Here is a 23,611-nt window from a genome sequence, read left to right as displayed (position 1 = left end):
AAATGACATAAAAGCAGATCGTCATTCATTCAGCTCTGTTGTTGCTGCGGTGTGTCACGTGACAAGCAATGACGCGTCACCATGGAAACCATAAAGTGACACATTCTAAATAACGGTCGCCTTGAAAAACTCACGCTGGGGGGTCAGCCAGAATATTTTAAACTTACGTGTGAAAGGGTTTTAAAATAACATTTAGTGAGTTCTGTTTAGTAAGGCTTAATATTACATCAATATAATATTACAAAATAAAAAATAATGAGAAGGCTACAACTGTACTGGATCGTTTTAAAACTTTATCGGTGTTCTTAATTTAAGTAAAATAACACTTTAAGAAGTTAAAGTAACCTTTCACAAATATTTCTTACATTTGAAAGATTTGATTTGGCTATGCCAGTAATGTGTAGACGCCCTTTCTCAAATACCATTCACCCTTTTCTGACAAAACGTATTGGAATATGCTTATATCTGATGACATTGGGTGTATGTTTTCCAGAATTAATGAAAAAAACTCTGTAATAATAAATTTTCCTGGACAAAATGGAAAATGTATTTAGTACCACATGCATGTACAGACTACAGTTCTCGCTCACAAATTTGATGTGATTAGGATAGATTTTGTTGATACAGTTTACAAAGAAGGGAGTCTAACAACAAACTGATTTTAAGAAATGTATTAAATGAACAAGAAAATGAAACGAAAGAATGTTAAGAGGTGAATAAAATGAAAAATGTTGATGGTATTTTGGTTGTGTGTGTGTTTGTGTGTGTGTGTGTGTGTGTGTGTGTGTGTGTGTGTGTGTGTGTGTGTGTGTGTGTGTGTGTGTGTGTGTGTGTGTGTGTGTGTCTGCTTGCACAGATGTGTGTGTGTGTGTGTGTGTGTGTGTGTGTGTGTGTGTGTGTTTGAGAGAGAGAGAGAGAGAGAGAGAGAGAGAGAAATCACAAGAGTCCGGAAATCAGTCCGCAGAGGGGCTTAATTTATCCCTGTTCTTCATCCTCATTGAGGTTTCTGACCGCCAAGGAGCTCCAGAAAAACCTCCTGGTAGGAGGCATGAGGGGAACAAGATTCTTTAGGATCTCCGTCTTCTTGGCCTCCTCCACACCCCAGTCTTGCTGCCTCAAGGTGGTTGGTATACTGGGAATGAACTTTTTTTGCAGGAAGTCCAGCTCTATGAAGTCCTCCTCCCCATGGGATTTCTTCACGAACATGGACCTTGACCCACGTCGCAGTTGCACCACTTTGAGTTCAGCCAGCCTGGGCATTTTTTTAGTCTTGGCTGCAGAATGGCCATCCATCCATGCCCTGATGTCATCATTCAACAATTCCACCACCTCCACTTTCCTAGAGTTGGAATTGGCCACCACTGACAAAAAGTCATCAAAATCAAAAACTACTCCTCCAGGTCTGTGCCTCATTTCTTGTTCCACACCATGGTGGAAGCTGTCGGCACTCATGAAGGTGTGTCCCGGCTCGAAAAATTTCAAAGTGACATCTTCAGCTGATATTGTTTCAGAATTGACCAATGTCAGCAGTGAAGTAAACAGACACCAGTTTTTATTTTGGGCACTACAATTATCCACCCAGTATATAACATGCCTGATGTCGCGCTCTTTTTCTAGTGCTGCTGCATACGCCGATGTGATTTCTTTGGCATTCCGCCCTGCAATTCCCTCATGCCAGACAACTGAGATGGTTTTTCTTTTGTTTAGCTTTTTGCCTACTGACGCGAAGGTCTCATGGTATGTGGATATTCGTCGGGTGAACACTGCCGACTTCACACCTGGCATGCGTGGGAGCATGATGACTTTCTGCAGGTCAACGCTTCTGACAGATGTGTCGTCAGGCCAGTCCTTGTCTGCATCCGACCTGTAGTGCAGTCGGGTCTCAGCTGCTTCAGTTTGGTGTTTATGCCACCTCTCGCACTGAGGGCAATTTTCTGCAGCCTCCCCCTGGTGATCAGACCTCACATGCTGGTCCTGGAGCAAACAGCACTCGCACTCCTCTTCTCCAAGCTTGGTAAAGCTTATGTTCTTCGACTTCACTGTTTTATGGTAAGTCTCATAAGAGCAGCGGTTACCTTTTTCAATGAAGTCGGCAAACATAAGCTTGACCGTGACATCACTTGGGAGATAGCGCCGGAATGGTGCATGCTCCCTCCGGTAGTGACTGACTGACGGGTGGAAGGATTCTATGTGGTCAATCAGTGGTTGCAAGTCCAGCTTGTTGGCAGGCTCATGTCTCCCTCTCATGTCGTTGGGTGGAGCTAGAGCAGTTGTTATTGCTTTGCCCATGACTGAGAGAACTAGGCTATTATTGGTGGGATGATAGCCTAGTGTGGAAAGATAAAATAGTTTGCATACCTGCTGCAGGGTCTTGTGGTCCTGCAGCCTGTAGACAAATGACCTGCTCCGCTGCCGACTGGCATTGGCACAGACCTTTTCTTTTGGAACCTGGCTGACTGAGGCAAAGATAAAGGCCCGTTTCTGTGTATAGCTCATATTCCAGTACTCGGACCAGATTTCTTGCCGCCTGTCTTCTGAAAATTTTCCAGAGCACTGCCGTCGGCATTTAGCTCCACATGGTCCCCTCATTGGTGGTCTATTTGTGGGCTCTGATGGAGGAGCAGGAGAGTGTGCTTGACCGTTTGGAACAAGGACAGGCAGTGGTGTGACTGGTGGTGTGACTGGTGGAAGAACTGGGTCTGGGGCCGTGACATGGGCAATCACAGGCTCTGGTGTCATTAGTGGCAGAGGAGTGGGGTCTGGTGTGCTCGTGGTGAACAGCTCATCTGCTCCACAAAACAGATCATCACTGAATCCGCTGATGTCTAGATAAGTGTGGAGAATTGTCCACTCCTTTGCCTCTAGTTTTGCGGGGGGCATGCTCTCTGCATTTTGTGCATTAACCCCAGGAAAGGACTCGGAAGAAACTGAAATGTAGAAAAGAAAATTAATTAGACACATGCAGCTAATGAATATCATTATAGACAAGATGGTGTTTTTATAGCTGATAAATATTCTTTAGAAGTACACAATTCAGTGAGTGACCAAGTGCTAGCTAGTTTGTGTCTTTTTGCTCATAGCTTTACATCGTTTATCTGTCAGCATTTGTACTAGGGTGACCAAATTTTAGTTTTCAGAAAAGAAGACGGGGGCGTGGTTAAGGAGTGGGGGCATGGTTTGCGGGTGAATGCATCAAAAATACTTGACAAATGCATTCACAACCTTGCAACTATGTTATTGTACTTTAATACATAAAGCAATGCATCCTTTCCATCCAAGTTTGGCCCTCAACAATAGAATAAAAAAAAAAGTTTAGCTTTTAACACCTTTTACATGACATCTTTTTTTTCATGGCCATAGGTAAAAAATAAAATAAAATAAAAAACGTATAAAAAAGTTTTGGTGAACATAAAGTCCGCCTACTTTGATTCGCCTACCAATGAGGCTGAGATGAACACACACACACACACACACACACACAGAGGCCTCTGCATTCTGACGTGCTCTCTGCTTGCCGTTGCGGATTGAGGAACGCGCTGATTAGCCGGTTTCATATGTTGTGTGTGCAAAGACAAGCGCCAGTAAATTTAAAGTAACGGCCCAATGAAAAATAATGAAAACCAGGACATTTTCATCACTTTATATATAATAAAAAAGCAGCCACGACGGCCAGGACAAGACGTGATAACAGGACATGTCCTGGGAAAACAGGACATTTGGTCACCCTAATTTGAACTGTTTAACCGTACGTCTGGTGAACCTACTAATAGCCTACCCACAGCGACACTTAAAATGTCAACCTCCGGACAACTTGCACTTTGATAGATTAGGTTAGCCAGCCGGCACATGATGGATTTAAACAATGGATTGTCTTCTCAGTGGATGTCGTTTTCCATGGATTTTAAGTTTGACCATGTTAAAAAAAGGTAAGCTGCAATCTAAGTTATCTGCTGGGTTTGTTTGTTTGCGTGGTAATGTTTTCTCCTCCCCTTACTTATCGTGAGGCGTCCCCAACCCACTCGCATTGTTTTCTGTCAGTGAGTGCATGGCCTGTCAGATTGGCTGGATAGTATCCAGGCTTTGATTTATGCTGTCTTACAGCTGACACACCATCTATCATGTAACATTAGGCTATTTTTGGATCAGGAATAGTTGTGTTTTGTGTGTCTAGCCTATCTTAGCCGAAGTTTGCATCGCTAGCTAGCTAACTAGGCTACCAGTATCCTAGCTGAATTTCACAAAATCTAAAAAAAAATTTAAAATCTTCATGTATCCATATCATCCTTACCTTGATCTTGGTGTTTGCGTTTCAAAGCCATCTCCACCATCATTTTCCCGCGAGGATAGGCCATTAATGCTATATAAAGTTAAAAAACAACCACTACAACAATTTTATTTTCACTTTATTTATTTAATGGGTGTGGCAAAAGTGCTTCAATTACATATAGGCATTAACGTTACACCGCAACTTCAGCGCGCCAAACATTTAACGTTGGTAAAACAAAGGCAGAATGCCTTAACTCCAACTGTAACTTGATTCCATCATTCTAGAGTGCAGCGGAACAAAGCTAAAAGACCGTAACTGATGTTAAGGGCTTCTGCCTTTGCTTTCCCTCTGCTTTTGGAAGTTATGACAAAAACAACATCTTATTTTTAGCAGAAAATAACAAAATTGACTCAAGATATTTTTCCACATTATACAACTGATGTCCATTGTTCCAAAAATGGCAATAACTAATTTTGACCAAAATTGAAGTTAAGGTCTTTTGCCTTTGCACGGCAGAATAGCTAACGTTAGCTTCGTAGTGTCCGACGTTTTGAGCCATTCCTATGCTTGATTTTTTCCCATCGGACTTCAGTAAAGGGCTGCGGACCTTTCCCACCATCTTTTCCGACATGAAGAATACACTTTACGGGTGTTAATCGAGCTTGATCGCCGCTATCAGATGAAGATGCGCTGCTTACGTCCTCCTCCATGTTTACATGTGCGTAGTAATATTGGCTTGATTTCGGCTGTGACCTACTTACATTTTCGATGCTGATTGGTTGAAAATCTAGCTCAACAGTTTTACATGTCTCAATACGCAGTCAATATAGTGCGCCAATAAATTACAATTTCTCATTAACTGCAGGATAATGCGTGGAGAACTTTTTGCTTGGATACCTTTTATTAACGTTGAACATATTGAGCAAAAGAAAAATTAGTGCCCCATTTGTCGGAACGAAACCCTATTTCTAGGCCTCTTTTAGGCTACCGACAGCGGCCTAATAGTACCTTTGAACTAAATACAATAAAATAAAACGCTTCAGTGCGTCCGCGCACTGGTGAAGCTTAACAGGTTTTTAAACGAGTAGTAAAATGAATTGTTAACTGGTTATTAGGAGTGAACAGTTCTCACTTTAGGTTACAGAACATTGGAAAATACACTGTAGTATATAGTGCTGTGCACATATACTAAGGTTAAATAGTGCCCGCTTAGAGGCGGAGGGATTGTTATATGTGATGTGGTTGTTGTGGTTGTTGGAGCCTGTTGTCAGCGCAGCTGCTGTGATTAAAATGCAAACAACTTACCTGTTGTCTTCCTTCCACTCGCCACGATGCACGTTATAAAAGGTTATTAAAAGAAACTACTACATGGTGTCAGAAGCTGGTCCAGTGCGAAAAAAAAAAAAAAAAAAAAACTTTTTTTATTTTGCCGAAGTTACACACGGACTTTTGCTAAGGGCTAAGCTAGCGTCAGCGAGCAGGCAGCTACGCTCGAGAGCGGAGAAGAGATGGAACAGTTCAAACTACCGTCCCCGCTGGTGCTAACAGGCAATATAAGCGAAAACTGGAGAAGATGGGAACAACACTTTCAAATATACATGACTGCAAGTGGTGCTGATGGAAAGGAAGCTAAAGTACAGGTAGCTATCTTACTGCATGCACTCTGAGAAGATGCTCTCGAGGTATACAACACACTAGACGTTGTACAAGCAGATGAAGCAGAGCTAACAGTGGATGATATTTTATATGCATTTAAAGCATATTGCCAGCCAAAGAAAAACACAGTGTTTGAAAGACATCAGTTTTGGGCTCATCCCATGTCAGAGTCAGTCACCATTGAGAAATATGTGACTGAGTTGAGACAGAAAAGCAAGGACTGTGAATTTGGTGCATCAGAAAATGACATGATCAGAGACAAGATTGTGTTCAGTTTGAATGATCCACGGCTCAAGGAAAGGCTGTTAAGAGAGTCAGATCTCACGCTGGAGAGGGCGATCGACATCTGCAGAGCAGCGGAGACTGCCAAAGCACAAATACAAGCAATGAGTACTACAACACAAGAAAGAGCAATACATGCAGTGAACAAAACCAAAGGTAAAGACAACCAACAATGGAAACAGGGACGAAAACTACAAGTCCAGAGTGACAGCAGGAAAATAAAGGATCAAGTGTGCAGGAAATGTGGAAAGTCACATCAACCAAGGCTTTGCCCAGCATTTGGAGTCTCGTGCCGAAAGTGTGGTAAGCTCAATCATTACGCAAAGATGTGTGAGACTACAAAAGCAACACATAAGATGAAAATGCATGATTTGAGCTCAGAAATAGACACACTTTTCATTGGGACAGTGAATATTGACCAAATAAGCACTAAAAGAGACAATTCATGGTATGCAGACATAGATGCTGGAGACATGTCTGTTAAAGGTGCTCTAAGTGATGTCGGGAGTGTTGACATTCGAATTGTTGTCAAACAAAACGGAGGCTAGCTAGACCCTCCCTCCTCCTCATCCCGTCTCCTCCCTCCTCCCCTCCCTTCCGGCATAAAGGAAAGTCAAAGTAGTCACTAAAAACAAAGTTAAGTTTTACTGATACTTCATTCAATGTGTAATGTCACCAAGTTAGATAAATGCTTTTATATATTGCAGAACAGAATGCAGAAAAAGAGAAACATTGTCTTAAAATCGTTTCGCCACCTGAGGTTATAACTATAACGTTAGCTCCCATACAAGGACGCAATAATAGCAAGATAACGTTAGCTTCGCGTTTCCCCGTGAGCATAAACAACGGCGGCGTCGTAAACAAATTTAGTCAAAGTTGTCAATAGCCTATAAATGAACATTCAAATCCATAACAAACAGTGGGTGAAAACAGTCATTCACACAAATTGTCGCCCTACTGTGAATTTGCTTGACCATTTACAATAGAGATTGATCGCTAGCTGAAACATATATGTTGTATTCACCAAAGCTAACGCTGACCGCATAGTTCTAGCTAATTACATCCTTGTGTTGGTTTGTTTGTTCATCGGAACGTCGTCTCTTTAGTCGTGTGTCGGCCATAATTCAAACTTCCCTCTTCATGCTTCTCTCTCGTCTCTCCTCCACACCCCCTTCATGTCCACGTGCACTAACCCCCAAACCACACCCCTCAAATACTTCTTGTCGGTGATTGGCTGGAGCACTGTTTGTTGTGTTTCGTGGTGCAGGTGAGCCCAGTTTGTTTTTGTTGCCGTTTGTGGAGCCTGTGGTGTCTAGAGAGACCGCGTTTTTTTACAGTGTGTTCAGGGGACAGGCAGCTAGCGGATAGTGAGGAGATGTTTGCTAGATGTGACAAAAAATGTTTTGGCCTAAAAAACACGTGACATCACTTAGAGCACCTTTAAGTTTAAGTTAGACACAGGAGCAGAAACAAATGTACCGCAGGCTGTGTACAAAACATTGAAGAGAAAAGCCAGGCGTGAAAAACGAATAAACTTGCAACTAAAACCGACAAAGACTGTGTTGGTGGCGTACGGTGGTGTTAAGCTGAAACCAGAAGGGACAATCCAATCTCACTGGAGTACTCCAATGCCAAAACCAAATCCAACCTGCTTTTCTATGTGTCAAACCACTCAGACACAGCTATCCTAGGCAAGGATGCATGTGAAGCGTTAGGTCTGATAAAGAGGATGGACATTGACACGCTCGAAGTCAAGTTCCCAACTACAAAAGAGGAGCTGCTAAAACAACATGCGAGTGTCTTTGAAGGACTTGGTGAGTTCTCAAGTGAACATCACATCCACATTGACCCTACAGTCACTCCTGTCATACATGGCTGCAGGAAAATACCACTGGCAGTTATGGACAGACTGAGAGACACGCTTGATGACCTGCTAAAAGCAGACGTTGTTGAACAAGTGACTGAGCCAACGACATGGGTCAATAGCCTTGTAGTCACAGAAAAGAAAGACAAGAAGAAGCCAAGGGTTTGCCTAGACCCTACTGACTTAAATAAAGCTATTTTGAGACAGCATTACTCTATTCCCACAGCAGATGAGGTGTTGTGTAAACTAGCTGGTAAGAAAATCTTCACAGTGCTGGATGAGAAAGACGGCTATTGGCAAATAAAGCTGGACAAGGAGTCGTCGCTACTGTGCACTTTCAACACGCCATGGGGGCGCTATAGGTTTAAGCGCCTACCATTTGGAATCAAGTCGGCGAGTGAAGTTTTTCAGCAACGCAACTGCGAGACATTTGGGGACATCACGGGTGTTCACATAATTGCTGATGACATGATTATCGCTGCATCCACAGAAAAGGAACACGACAAAATACTGCAAAAAGTGATGACTAGAGCAAAGGAGGCTAACGTCAAATTCAACAAAGAGAAGATCCAATACAAGGTGAACAGTGTTAAATACATGGGTCATGTTGTGACCTCAGAGGGTGTTAAAGTAGACGATGCAAAAGTTAAGGCAATAGTTGACATGCCATCACCCACAGACAGACCGGCTCTGCAACGAATGCTTGGGATGATCAAGTATCTCTCACAGTACATACCTGGAGAAGCGACAGCCACAGCTCCACTGAGACAGCTGCTGAGAAAGGACAGTGCTTGGCAATGGCAACACGAACATGAGGAAGCTGTAAATAGTCAAAAAAATGCGCTTGTAACAGCCCCTGTTCTCAAATTCTTTGACCCAAAGAAAGCTGTCGTGATACAAGCAGATGCATCCAAGGACGGTTTAGGCGCATGTCTAATGCAAGATGGACATCCCATCGCCTATGCATCCAGAACTCTAACTGACACAGAGAAAAACTATGCTCAGATAGAGAAGGAGCTTCTGGCTATCGTGTTTTCAGTGAAGCGCTTTCACCAGTACGCCTATGGAGTCAAGGTTAATGTGCAGTCGGATCACAAACCTTTGGAAACGATCCTGAGAAAGCCACTGGGAACATCTCCGTCCAGACTACAGCGGATGCTACTTCAGCTGCAACGCTACGACCTGAATGTAATCTACACGCCAGGTAAAGAGTTACTGATCGCTCTCACGAGCAACTACACATGAGCAACAGAGTCAGTGTGACATTTTTGACGAAAAAGTGATCTATGCTCTTGAGCCAACAGAGGCCCTAAGCCCAGAGACTCTGGTACAGTTAAAGTTTGGGACACAAAACGACGTCATATTGCAAACGTTGCTGGACATTCACAGGCAGGGCTGGCCACATCACAGAAAACAAGTCGACAAAAAGGTGATACATTACTGGCCTATTAGGCACTCAGTGTCAATAAGAGAAGGAATAATGTTTGCAGGAGACAGAATTATTCTACCAAGTAAAATGAGGTCAGACATGTTACAGAGGCTGCATGTGGCACACCAAGGCATGCAGCGCACCAAAGCTCTGGCCAGAGTACACTGGTATTGGCCAGGTATGACAAGAGACATTGGAAAAATGGTTGAGGAATGTGCAACTTGCCAGCAGTTCCAACCTCGCCACCAGAGGGAGCCGATGATCTCTCATGAAATCCCAGAGCTTCCTTGGCTGAAAGTAGGAGCTGACATATTTGAAATCAGTGGTCAGTCATTTCTTCTGGTTGTAGATTATTTCTCCAAATACCCGGAAGTACTAAACATAAGAGACAAGACAGCACACACAGTCATTAACAAGATGAAATCGGTATTTGCCAGAGTGGGAATACCTAAAGAGATTGTGTGCGACCATGTGCCTTTTGCAAGCCAAGAAATGAGAAAGTTTTCCACAGCATGGGGAATTAAGCTCACTCACTCCAGCCCAGGCTATGCGCAGTCAAATGGCCTGGCCGAGAGAACAGTGAAGACTGTTAAGTACCTGTTAAAGAAGGCCAAACAAACCAACACTGACCCATTTCTGTCACTTCTAACTCTCAGGAACACACCTGTCACAGGTATGGGCTATTCTCCAGCACAACTGCTTATGGGCAGGGTCCTGAGAAGCACTTTACCCAGCTCAAGCACAGTGCTGCAACCTGCAGTACCAACTAATGCACATTCTACTCTTCAGGACCTCCAGCGAAGACAGCGTGCTTATTACAACAGAGGCACAAAGAAACTTCCGGTGCTGCCGCTTGGTGGGACTGTTCACATGCAAACTGAACGAGGATGGCGTCCTGCTGTTGTCAAGGCGACATGCGCTGAACCACGGTCCTATGACATAGTGACATCATCTGGACAGCAGTACAGGCGCAACAGGAGACACCTGAGGAAGACACCCAGTAACATTCAGGTGTATACTGAACCGGACAGTCTCGATGATGAGCAAGACAGCACCCCAGATGCTCCTACCGGTGCTGAGGAGACTGCATGTATGGAGCCTTCTCCTCCTCCACAAATGGGTCAAACCAGAACCAGAAGAGTTATTAGGCCTCCAGTTAGATTCAGAGACTATGTGTTAAGCCAATAAGTGCATACAATATTGGGCTGATGTTGTGTTTAAAAAAAAAAAAAAGAAAAAAAAGGGAAACAGTAGATCTGCAATGACATGTTCAGTTTGAATTGAATGTATCCCTGATCGATACACATTGAAATATTGTTTCAGCTAAGCTGCATTTTACATCTTATCTGCTAAAGATAAACTTTTGATTTTGTTTGTTATAAGAAAGGAGGATGTAGTATATAGTGCCGTGCACATATACTAAGGTTAAATAGTGCCCGCTTAGAGGCGGAGGGATTGTTATATGTGATGTGGTTGTTGGAGCCTGTTGTCAGCGCAGCTGCTGTGATTAAAATGCAAACAACTTACCTGTTGTCATCCTTCCACTCGCCACGATGCACGTTATAAAAGGTTATTAAAAGAAACTACTACAACACAAAAAAACATTCAGTTCTGACATATTGACAGCATTACTTTATGTTAGTTAAAGTTATGTTTAGCTTTGGGGATAGGGTTTAGGGATTATATTTCATACACACACACACACACACACACACACACACACACACACACACACACACACACACACACACACACACACACACACACACACACACACACACCATATGGAAAAGGTTTGCTAAAAACTCCTGTGATTCTTATATGTTCCAACAGAATATTGTAAGGGACATATATGCTGCAAAAACCACATATATAAATTGTATAATATTAGTATATTTTTAATCATATTATGTCATGTCCTACATACAACTGAAGCCATATAGATTTTCATGATGTAAAAACATAGGAAAATAATGCTAATTTAATATGAATGTCCAGCATGGACGTGTATAAAACACAGTGCAGTTTACCAATCAGTATAAGGCTTTACTTAACTCATGCTTGTTCTTATCTTGTCCTAAGTCTTGTCCTATGCCTGTAGTCAATCATGGTTACTGTATATACTGTATAATCAGCCTTAGATGAAACACAACATTTAAACTACACACACAAGCACACATTTATTAGAGTGTGTTCTACAAGATACAGTAGCATATTTCACATATAAATAGTTTTCATTTTAAATCCTGCATCACCTGTTTTCATTTTCATTTGTGACAATTTCTCTAAACTTTGCACAGTACTACTATGGTATACAACATGCAGTTCTATTCTTAACCTACAAACATAAAACTTTCCTAAATGTCGAAGTGATTCTTATGGGTAAAATAAAAAAAAAATTCTAAAAATAAAAATAAAAATAAAAAATTCAGTGGCTTAGTAAATATCACAGCAATAATTAACTTTATTCACTTAATAAAATCTCTGAATATCATTTACTTGATACTTTGAGTTGAACATACCGAAATAATTGACTAAAACTCCAACAATTAATTTTGTCTGAAATGTACAGTTAATAAAAAGTTTGAAGTTTTTCACTAAAATAATTTAGTATTTGATTAACCAATTATTTATTTAAAATACACTGAGCTAATATATTTGTGAAATTTCCATCACCATATTTGAGAATGGATAACTGATCTGTTTCAAGAACCACAAATATTACTTAAATAAAATCAATATTATTAATATTTAACACGCATAAGAAATTAAGTTTACTCAATGCGCACCCCTCCCCCACCCTCTGACGTGACGACAGCTCAACGGTTGAATGAGCGTGCGCTGTTTGAATTCTCTCCAGTCCAGAACAGTTCTCCTCTTCTCTTCTCAGCGGCGCAGAATTGGTGCATTTCCTCTGTGAAATTCAGGTGTGTGCATGTTTTATTTTGTCTGTATAATCATTAATGTGCTTTAAATCATTTTATTTAATGCGAAAGAACATACAGAGACGCAATGTTACTCAACTTAAACGAGTTAAACGAGTGTCGACTCGCGCCTGCCTTTTCGCGTGATTGTAACGCCTTGCATAAAAAACACACGACTATATTCCTAAAGATAATGAATATAACTAATTTGGATGATAAACTGTCCTCAGAACTGTGCACTGTTTGTTTATTGGCAGGTTATGGAGTCATTCGCGTCGCAGCATCTTTCGGCTGTGAGTGACGCAGGACTAGACCCCGAAGCCACCGCCAGGCGCCGCCATTTGCGGCATTTAGAATTTCAGCCGCCGCCAGCCAATAATTTCGTAAGCCAAATTGAGCCGCCATCTGATAAAGTTTGGCTGAGCCGGCTAGAATTATTTGCATCAAATAATAATTCTATCACATAGAGACATACACACACGAAATATATAAACAATACACGAGATCTATTTTCCCACTGGATTCATAACAGCACAGTCTTGTGCTCGTTGCTACGATACACAGACTCACAGTGAATTGACGACCAATTAAAATTGCTCGTTTTCCGTACAGAAGAAGCGATGCATTTTTTTCTCGCACTGAGGTGAAATGGCGGAAAGAAGCAAGCAAGGTAATTTTGATCTCACTTCTCACATACTTTCCTAATTCCTACTTACTTTTTTTTTTTTTACTTAGGCCTACACAGACTTTTGTTAAATCTTCAGGGCACGGTTGCACAAACACCTGAATCAAAGATTGATGTGATGAACCAAATATTCTGGAACGGAGAGATTTATAGCACTGAACCAGCCCGTTCTCATCCTAGGGCGTCATATATTGACGCTTTTGACATTTCGTCTACATCGAACGCACATTGCACCCTTTAGCGTCAATATGAGACGCAGATAGAAATGGGCCAGAAGGCGCCTCCTAGCGGTCTAACCCTATCCCTACACTATACCTAAACCTACCCATAACCGAACAAAGCTCTGTGCGTCTCATATTGACGCTAAAGGGTGCCATGTGCGTTCGATGTAGACGAAATGTCAAAAGCGTCAGTATTATGACGCCCAAGGATGAGAATGCGTTGCACTGAACGTGATATTACTGCAGTAACAAACCACCGTTTCCACATTGCAAATTCACAATGCATGCTTCAGTGTACATTGAAGTGAAATGTGCAAAACTTTGTCCAAAATAATACTGATAACAGTGTGTGTTTATGAGACACGGCAGGCAAAAACATCGGGTTTTTTTACTGGTCAATTTTGAGATTTTGGGATATTTGCCTTCTATAGCATGTCTTCTTTCAGACTTGTGGTGACAAAAAGTCCAAAATACACATTTAGGTCTTTATTTTACTACACTTCGTCTGTTCGCGTCAGTAGATTTCTCATAAATTCAACAAAAGTTGGCGTTCTTAATCCTCCCGCTGCTCCGCGATCTCTGTCTGCTCTCTTTCATCACACGCACGGCTGGATAGCTCTCTCTCCCCTTTACAATGCTGTCGGATCCAAATATGGTCATTTCCTTTTTATCAGCAACCAATCGTGAAAGTAAAAGGGCTGAATGCGCAATCTCATTGGCTGATGATAAATCTTTAAAGCCCGTTTTCTCAAAATGACCTTTCTCTCATACTCCAAGTACGAAATCTCCACTTCAGTAGCACCTATATACACCAAACTTTCCAGTCTTGTACCTAGTTATATTATGAAGACATTTACAGAGGGATTTGTAAATATATTATTCCTAGCCTGATTTATATAACATTTTATTCCAAAAAACATGGCGAAAATCTTTTTTTTAAGGCTATTGACAGTATATTCTGATTTACAGGATAACAAAAGTAGATATCCATAAATCCCTCTGTAATTTTTTTTCCATCTAATATGTGAACACAATGAAAAAATAATTTTTAACCTGGCTTTATCCAATACTCAGATTTCGTTTTTTTTTAATATATGCAAAATAGCACATATTTAATTAGATATTGCCTAATTTGCATATTTAAACATTAAATTATAGAAAACTTGTAATACATTTTTTTCTCATCTTAATGTAGGTAATCAACTGGGAAAGTTTCATGGTGATATCTGCTAGTTAACAATTTTACCCTATTCACCTGTAGTGTCTCGCCTTAAAGGTTGTATCAGTGATTTCAGGCCCCCCCCAAAAAAAGATCACATTCATCTTTCCTAACGATCCGCTAGCTGCCCGCCCCATAAGCATGCCGTCAAAAAAACGCGTCTCTGTAGTCAGCCTAGGCTCTGAGATCTGCACACAAAAACAATTGGTTTCACCAACCACTCAAAACCAAAACAAATAGTGTTCCAACCAATCACCGACAGGGGGAGGGTGTTGTGAGGTTTTGTGCTCGTGCACGGCTGCACGCGAAGTTGGAGCTGAAGAAGAAGCTGGCTCAAAACCTCACAACACCCTCCCCCGGTCGGTGATTGGTTGGAACAATATTTGTTTTGGTTTTGAGTGGTTGGTGAAACCAATTGTTTTTGTGTGCAGATCTCAGAGCCTAGGCTGCCTACAGAGACGCGTTTTTTTGATGGCATGCTTATGGGCTTATTTGTTTTGTAGCTTAGTATTCTGCCAATAATATTAAACTTATTTTAAAGGGGCTATATGCTTTTTTCTGAAATTTAAACTCGCGACTGACACCTGTGGCCAAAAAACAGAACTGCTCTTCCTTTCTGCTCGCTCTCGCAGCGCGCGCTCGTACGTGCACACTTCACAAGTCTTCTGCTGCAAGGAGGTCAACATTATGTTTACTGAGGTAAGAATTATTTATCTGAAATTAGTGATCTGAAACGTTTAACATGAACGAGCTTGACGTCACATCTGCAGGCAGAGAGGGAAAAATCCGACCCGACAGAAAATAGGAAAAATAGGATACAGGCTTATAGGTGCACCCACTGTGAGCGGACAAGGTGTCAGTATGCTCATCAGGAGATGTTTGAGTCATAAATGGTAAAATAAAAAGGCTATTGTTACGTTTATTTTGGGGAAAAAGATGCATATAGCCCCTTTAAGGACATTTTTGGCCTGCTACGTGTTATTTGCTGGATGGTAAAGTTAATGCGTTGTTTTGACATCTGACATGGCCATGGCTTCGCCGGCGACACCGAAGTATGAGCAGGAACGGAAAATAGCTGCTTGCTTAAACAGCTTGCTTGATATTAATCTCGGTGGAATTGCCCCAAATTATGATTTAACCGGTTTTATTGCGGATTATTTTCTGGAGGATGATTGTGATGATGAACAGGACACATTCTTTGACGAAACTGACGAGGAATTTGACGGTAAGTTTTTGTTATTATTATTTTTATGCTAAATATGTATACTGTCAGTGTCCAGCCAATGTAATGCTAACACATATCTGTGATGCAAAAATAGTGGATTTAAATGTTTATTACATTTGTTGATTGGGATTGAGTCAGTTTAAATTAATTATGTTTATGGCATGATGTTTATTTGTTTCATAACACTCTGAATTGAAGTCTGCTTACCACCTATAGGCTGTTTCTTGTTCCTATGCCCTCCCCTCAATTAATCAGATCCAGTCTGACTAAACTGAAAACATATTTTCTGATATTTTCATATAAAACGCTTCATTATCCATTTTAAATGTGGAATTAAACCCACTTCCCATTCTTGCATGTTACGCAATCATGTTTTTAGGTATCTTGCTTTGAATAAAAAAAAAAAAAAAAGATCTTTGCTTTTTCAGGCAGTGACCAACATGATGAGGAGGACAAGCCAGATTTGGTGATTTTTGACAAAGCTATTTGAGTTTCTCTTGCAACTAGTATTTCAATGGGGGAAAGTGTTCTTTATTTTTCAAGGAGGGAGAGTTGCTGTCACTCACGATTTTATTTAGCATCTACTGTAGACAATTTTAGAATGTGTACAAAGTTTGAGACTGACCTGTTAAAGGGATAATTCATCCAAAAATGATTTACTCATACTCACCCTCATGTTATTCCAATCCTGTATAAATTTCTTGCTTCTGTTTAACAAAAAATAAGATATTTTAAAGAAGGTTGGTAACCAGACAGTTGGCGGCACCTATGGAAGTCAATGGGTGCCGTCAACTGTCTGGTTACTAACATTCTTTAAAATATCTTATTTTGTGTTCAGCAGAAGAAAGAAACTCATACAGGTTTGGAACAACATCAGGGTGACTATCCCTTGAAATTGTATTTATTTATTTATTCTTTACTCCAGATTTACTTAATGTTACACCGTGGGCCAGTAAGAGAATGATAATTTCAGAGAATGAGAAATGTTATGTTATTTAATTAATATATTATTGACATTTGACTGATATTACATTTTACTAATAAAGTTATACAAATCATTCCACTGAATTGACATGGTAATTGTTGCTACGATCAAGCTCTTGTGGTACCCCCTTTCGTTTAAATGTTTTTTATGCTTTTAGCTTTTTGGACATGCACATCATAATAAATAGACCTGTTTTACAAAACTTTAAGAATTTTTCCACTGATGTGTCATATATCACTAAAAAGGGGAGAATCTCAGCTTTAATGTGTTATAAGGCACATAATGGATAACTATGGATCAAATGTGTTGCAGTTTTAACAAATAACTTATTTTTAAATTGGAATTTATCAAAAATATGATTTTCTGAGCCCGAATTTTAGCAAATTTGTGACATGGCCTTACTCAGTCAATATTAAAGATATCAAGGTTATATTTTCACAGAACGTTCTTTACATTGTGTAGGATGATTTTATGTAGAAAACATTGAATCACAAAAAAATGACTTTAGCTGGGTTTTCACAGGCAGGGTCACATATGTTTAGCCACATCAAAACAGTAGTCATGTGCAAGGGTAAATTTTACCCGTGGACAGTTTTAGGTATACAATGGTGGTTCTAGTGTTAATATACAGTACTAACAATGTAGAGACTACAATATATAAACTATGAATTAACTATAATCTAATAGTTTGTAAATGATTTGTAAGTACTTTATTACTGTATACTTATTATAAAGTGTTACAGAGAATTCATATGATACTAAATCAATTGTTAACTGCCTATTCCTCCACTTTACTACCATTAAACAGAAAGAAAAACTAGGGTGATAAAATGTAAATATAATTGAAATTTAAAATTCACCATATTTAGAGGACCAACGATAAGAAGTTAATTTATGTCTTTAATTAGTAATAAAGAAATGCATATTAAATAATCATTACAGGCCAAAATGATTTTAGATATGCATGTGCTCTCAAAGTCTATACTTTATATTTATTTATATGAATCCAAGTTTAAGTGCCCTTTCAAAACTCTGCAGGTAAAACTTTGGAGCAAATATTTTAAAGAAACTGTCAACAGATTGATAGTGGTTGTGGCTTTAAAACATCTCTAACGCTGTTTATGTTTCTGTTTCAGCAGCGGTAAAGACCTTTGCCATTTTCTCTCACACAATGGTTTGGCTATTTGGTTGAAGAATAGTTTAAGTGCTGCCCTCCACTCTGTGGAATGACTCTGTGAGATGAGCTCTATACAGTGCGCAATATATTGCCTGCTGTGTGTAGATAACAATGGTGATGGTCTCTTGATGAACGTCCAGTCACATAAGCTCAAAACCTGTTTTCAATAGCCACATCTACCATTGGCCTTCACTTTTAAGCAAACATAGCTGTCAACAAAAGAAGCAAATAGTCATGATCCTCTGGTTTTCCAGCATTTATGTGGCTGGTTTCTTTGAGTGTTTTCAGATTTTTACACTGGAATGAAATTACCCCATTCAAATGGAAAATAATCTGTCTTAATTATCACCACAATGCGATCTGCAATGCAATGCAATCTTACAATGCTATACACCTATATGCTCTAAGTGTCATGATAGCTGTTGAATTATGCTTTTTTTGTTGTTGTTGTTACATGCAGATAGGCTAGGTCTGGTATGGAATTATCACTTGACACTCAGGTAAGGTTAGTGAATGTATGTGAAATGATGGAGAGAAGATATTTGACACTATTGGCATATGAGCAGGAGTAAGAGAATAAATAAACAAATACATTTATTATTTGTTTAAAAATGCATTAAAGTCAGATTTTTGGAAATGAGTTTCACTCTAAAATCAGATCAGCGTTATTATATTATATTATAAAACAATAATATGTATTATATCTCAAAACCCAACCTGCACCTCAGTGCGGTGAGGGGGTGAACATCAGGTAGGGGACTGCTCATTGAGGCTATATCACCAGTTACAAAGGCTTCAGCCGAAGTATCACCGTGTGCGTTACACAAGGTGGGCAGGATCAGTGAGAACCCTGAAAATGGAGGCCAACGCAGGAGGTGTCCCTATGAGAAATGCCACGGTGTCCAAGATAGTGGACTTAGGATTGCGCAACCTTTCTCCACTTTAAATATCTGAACACAGGAATTTGCATTGCTCCCATTTTATTATATGTGACCCTGGATCACAAAACCAGTCTTTAGTAGCACGGGTATATTTGTGGCAATAGCCAACAAAACATTGTATGGGTAAAAATTATCGATTTTTCTTTTATGCCAAAAATCATCAGGATATTAAGTAAAGATCATGATCCATGAAGATATTTAGTAAATTTCCCACCTTAAATATATAAAAAAAATATTTTTGTGAGTGGATGCAGCACAATCGCCTATAGAAATGGACAACTTTAAAGGCGATTTTCTCAATATTTCGATTTTTCTGCACCCTCAGTTTCCAGATTTTCAAATAGTTGTATCTTGGCCAAATATTGTCATATCCTAACAAACCTAATATCAATGGAAAGATTATGTATTCAGCTTTCAGATGATGTATACATCTCAATTTAAAAAAAAAAATACACATAAGACTGATTTTGTGGTCCAGGGTCACATATTATATTTATTTTTGCAACACAAATGTAGCACAGCTGTTTCTATTCATTCATTTACAGGTGGCATTCTGGTTTCAGACATTATGTGCATAATTGTGTAAATACAGTAATGTCTCTGATGCTTGTTATTTGATGCGGCAAATATATGTGACCCTGGATCACAAAACCAGTCACAAGTAGCACAGGTATATTTATTGCAATAGCCAACAATTAATAGTATGGGTCAAAATTATCGATTTTTATTTTATGCCAAAAATCATTTGAATATGAAGTAAAGATCATGTTCCATGAAGGTATTTTGTAAATTTCCTACCATAAATATATAAAACATTTAGTTTTGTGATGGATGCAGCAAAATCGCGAACATAAATGGACAACTCTAAAGGCAATTTTCTCAATGTTTCGATTTTTTGCACCCTCAGATTCCAGATTTTCAAATAGCTGTATCTCGCCCAAATATTGTCCTATCCAAACAAACCACAAAGCTTATTTATTCAGCTTTCATATGATGTATAAATCTCAATTTCTAAAAATTGACCCATGTGACTGGTTTTGTGGTCCAGGGTCACATATGACATGATACGAGAGAAAATATTTGTTTTCTGTCTTTTTACACACACTGAACTGCTTTCATGTCTCTTGGCATCATGCATGATGTTTAAGCCATTACATTACTTTCAGCACGTACAAAATGACAGTGCAGACAGCTAATGACCGGATTTGAAAAACAAATCCAGCTTTAATAAACAGGGGCGATTCTAGGATTTTTTCAACTGGGGGGCACAAGAGGGGCCACAATTAATACAGAGGGGCCAATCTTATGTTGTGTTTATATGTAAAACTGTAGATATCCAAATTATTTAAAGTTCAGTAAGCTTTAAAATCCTCAATAAACAGTGATAGATTCTTTTTTTAATTTTTTTTATGCCATTTATTCAATGCTGTAAATAAGAACAGTCAAATTCAATTTGTAAAACTGTAATAAATACAAGAATCCAATCTGTGAATAGAGTACAACTCACAAAAATAATAAAACTCAACATTAGGTTAGGCTATATAAACTTTACACAAATCCTCACAACCTTAAATGCTTGGGCAAAAATAAATAAATAGAACAGCCTAATTTATACAAATGCATAAGTATTTAAAAAAAATACACAATTAATTAATATAACTTTAATAATTAACCTGTTAAGCTGCACCAGTGCGTCGGCGCACTGAAGCATTTTTTTATTTATTTAGTTCAAAGTTACTATCAGATTAAATGTTTTACCTTGACAAACTATACATCATTAAAAAGATATAAGATTCAAGTTTCAGTATTTGACAACTATTGTATTCTGAGAAACTTATAGTGACAGTTATTTCTTAATTTGTGTCAGGAGTTATGAAATGAAAAAATGCGTTGATCCCTTTAATATGAATTATGAGCGTCAGCTGGTCCATTCAGAAAAAAAAACTCGGTGCTGTTGTCATGACAGTGCTATACAAAACAACGTCCCTCAGGGCTTTTAGCTCAAAAATGTGCAGACTTGGAGAAATATTGATATATTCTCATAGATTTACATCATATTTCTATAGACAGGAATAATATTTCTTGAATTTATACCCAAATGCGTCGATGTAATCATTATGAGCGCTTCTTACTGAGATGTGCTGTGTTTTCAATTCATACCAATAGCCTGAGGGCGCTATATGCACAATAATACTCCATATGGAACATGAAGAAGAGCCATAATCATGTGACCTTCAAGGACGTCACTGATAGCAGCTGCACACAAAGCTAACGCAGAGATCGCTGTAATATGCAGATATAGACGTTTTGAAGACAATAAACATGATTGCAAATGATATTTGATATTTGAGTGTTCTTCAAGCAATGCCAGGTATTTCTATAATAATAGATTATATTTATAATGTAATGCTAATCGATATAGACTTTATCATCGTGCATACTATAAATAATATATTTTCTTTCTGATTTTTTTTTTTATCTGAAGCCAAATTAGATCACAGAAGATTATTTAAAACTCTCGACTTGAGTTATGAAATAAGTTTGAAGCACAAACATAGTTTTAATCTCATAAATGGTCGTGTATTGATGGTGTGCTAAGCTAACATGCTAGCTAGCTCAGGTGCACCTGTCACCTAGAAGTTATTCTTTTATGGGTTTTTTTCTAAATAGTAATGCTTTTCTGAAATGTTTTAGTGCATTTGATACAGTTTCAAATGTAAGTGAGAACTTTGATAAAATAAATTAGGGACTGAAACCCTATGAATAGCCTGTGAATAGCCAGTTCTTAGTAACTATAATGCAGACAAAAGATATGCATATTTAGATCCATAACCAGGCTGGAGAGGTGTGTGAATGTGTACTGGGGAGACTGAGACTGAATGGGGCTCGTTTGCACCACAAAACAATAGAGACAATAGACTGAATAGATGACTTAGATGATGACTAAACATCAGTAGCATTTTTAGAGTCTAATCAAAATAAAGTAATTTGACATGATCTTGAAAAACATTTAACTAAATACAGAGTTTTAGACTTATCATTTTCAGATTTTAAATATAACATGGTCACACATATGGCTTTAGCTGCAGTGCATTTCTAGATTGCTCCAGGGCCCACTTCAATTTTATTTTCATGAATATGTTTCATAAAAATAAATTTCTAATAACTTTACAAAACTTTGAAGCTATTTAAAAAAATTATTTTCATTATGACAATAATTAATTCTACATTTACAATAAACTACCAGGTGTCAGCTTTCAAATGAGATCATACTTGTGCTTTTAGTGCAAAGGGTTCATGAACTGTATGTGTTTCAGTTTGGGTATGTCATTTCTGGGGATTTTTCAAAATGTGTATATAAAATGTTTAGTAATAAAATATATACATAAATCTAATAAAAGCTCTAGGTAACACTTTTTACATTTTACAGTCATTGTTGCACGTTACATGTAGTTCATACAAAAATAATTCTACAGTAAAAACTGCTTAAAATGTGGATTTCGTTTGAGTAGGCTACCTCTACTTTAATGGGATAATGTCCACTTTAACGCACCCTCTGGTTGCCAAGAAACAGCGCCGCGAATTGTACAGAAAACGCAATAGGCCGCTCTTTGTGCATTGTGTAATGTGCCAAGTTCAAAAATTAATACAAAAAGAATTCTACAGTAAAAACTGCTTAAAATTTGGATTTCGTTAGAGTAGTAGCTCTACTATAATGTGATTTTTTTTCTCCTTTTTTCTGCACCCGTTGGATAGACTCGTTTAATTTTTGCGGTCAAATTTCCAAGTCCAGGGAAGACAACGATTTTACACGGTTGGTTGACTGTTAAAATGCGGCGACACTGGCGAGTACCATCTGTAGTTAGGGGGCCCCCTAGTGGCGGCGGGGCCCTAAGCAGCCGCTTAGTTCGCTTATAGGGAGAGCCGGCTCTGCACGCCCGTTTCACACATACTCCGTTTGCAGTGCGTATGCGGTGCGTATTTTTTTCCGTACCATGTTAACAGGTTAGAGCTTTCACACTGCACGCGGCTGCGGTCCGTCGATCCGTTCCAGTTGCGGTGCGTATACAGCAGTTCAGCGATCGTTTTCCGCACCGGGTCTATTTTTGCTGTGCTGCAAACGCTGAATTAAAGTGACAGCGCATGTTTCGTGGTCAAAATGAACACAGATTGACCTGAAAATGTAGTAATTTCACCATAAATGCGATTAATTAAATAAAATGTATAATCTCACCTTAAATGTATTTAATTAAATACTACTTTTTACTTTAAGACCGGGGTAAAGCAAGGAAAACTACAATTTACCTCAACAAGGCAACGTACTCGTCTCATTCGTGGAGGTGGAAAAACAAGTTCTTTGTGACATGCAAGAAAAATTTTAATGCAAAAGAAAAGGCATGAGAGTCGGCTGTTTTTGTCAATTTTAAGCTTTAATTTAAAGGGGTCATGACATGAGAAACCAAATTTGCCTTGATCTTTTGGTATATAAGAGGTCTTTGTAGCAGTCCTGCAAGTTTCATAGCTTAAGACATCCTCCCCATTATAAACGAATCATTTATTTAATCAAGCTCTAAATACAGCTCGTTCTGGATCCATGGTATGAAGTGACGTCACGGTACGAAGTGACGTACCAGTCGTTTGCATATGACCGCCTCCAGCGTAGACAACTACGCTTCAAGCGCAAGATAACTATGCCTCATTTCATCATCGCATCTGTCACGCGCTTCACAGGTGTT

At 39.1% G+C, this 23,611-nt stretch overlaps 1 long non-coding RNA gene across 1 annotated transcript in view; it reads right to left on the bottom strand.

Moving 5' to 3' along the window:
- Nucleotides 1-5,003: 5,003 nt before the first annotated feature.
- LOC309494653 overlaps nucleotides 5,004-23,611 on the bottom strand; it is a 111,769-nt gene continuing 93,161 nt past the window's right edge. The window contains exon 2 of the long non-coding RNA XR_014204428.1: nucleotides 5,004-5,275. This is a non-coding gene — a long non-coding RNA (uncharacterized lncRNA). The remainder of the gene's footprint in view (nucleotides 5,276-23,611) is intronic.

This window comes from Leuciscus leuciscus (genome assembly GCF_965113295.1).
Source record: "Leuciscus leuciscus genome assembly, chromosome: 3".
Taxonomy (NCBI): Eukaryota; Metazoa; Chordata; class Actinopteri; order Cypriniformes; family Leuciscidae; genus Leuciscus; species Leuciscus leuciscus.
Note: the sequence above shows the minus strand (reverse complement) of the source record. Positions and strands in the feature narration are given on the sequence as shown.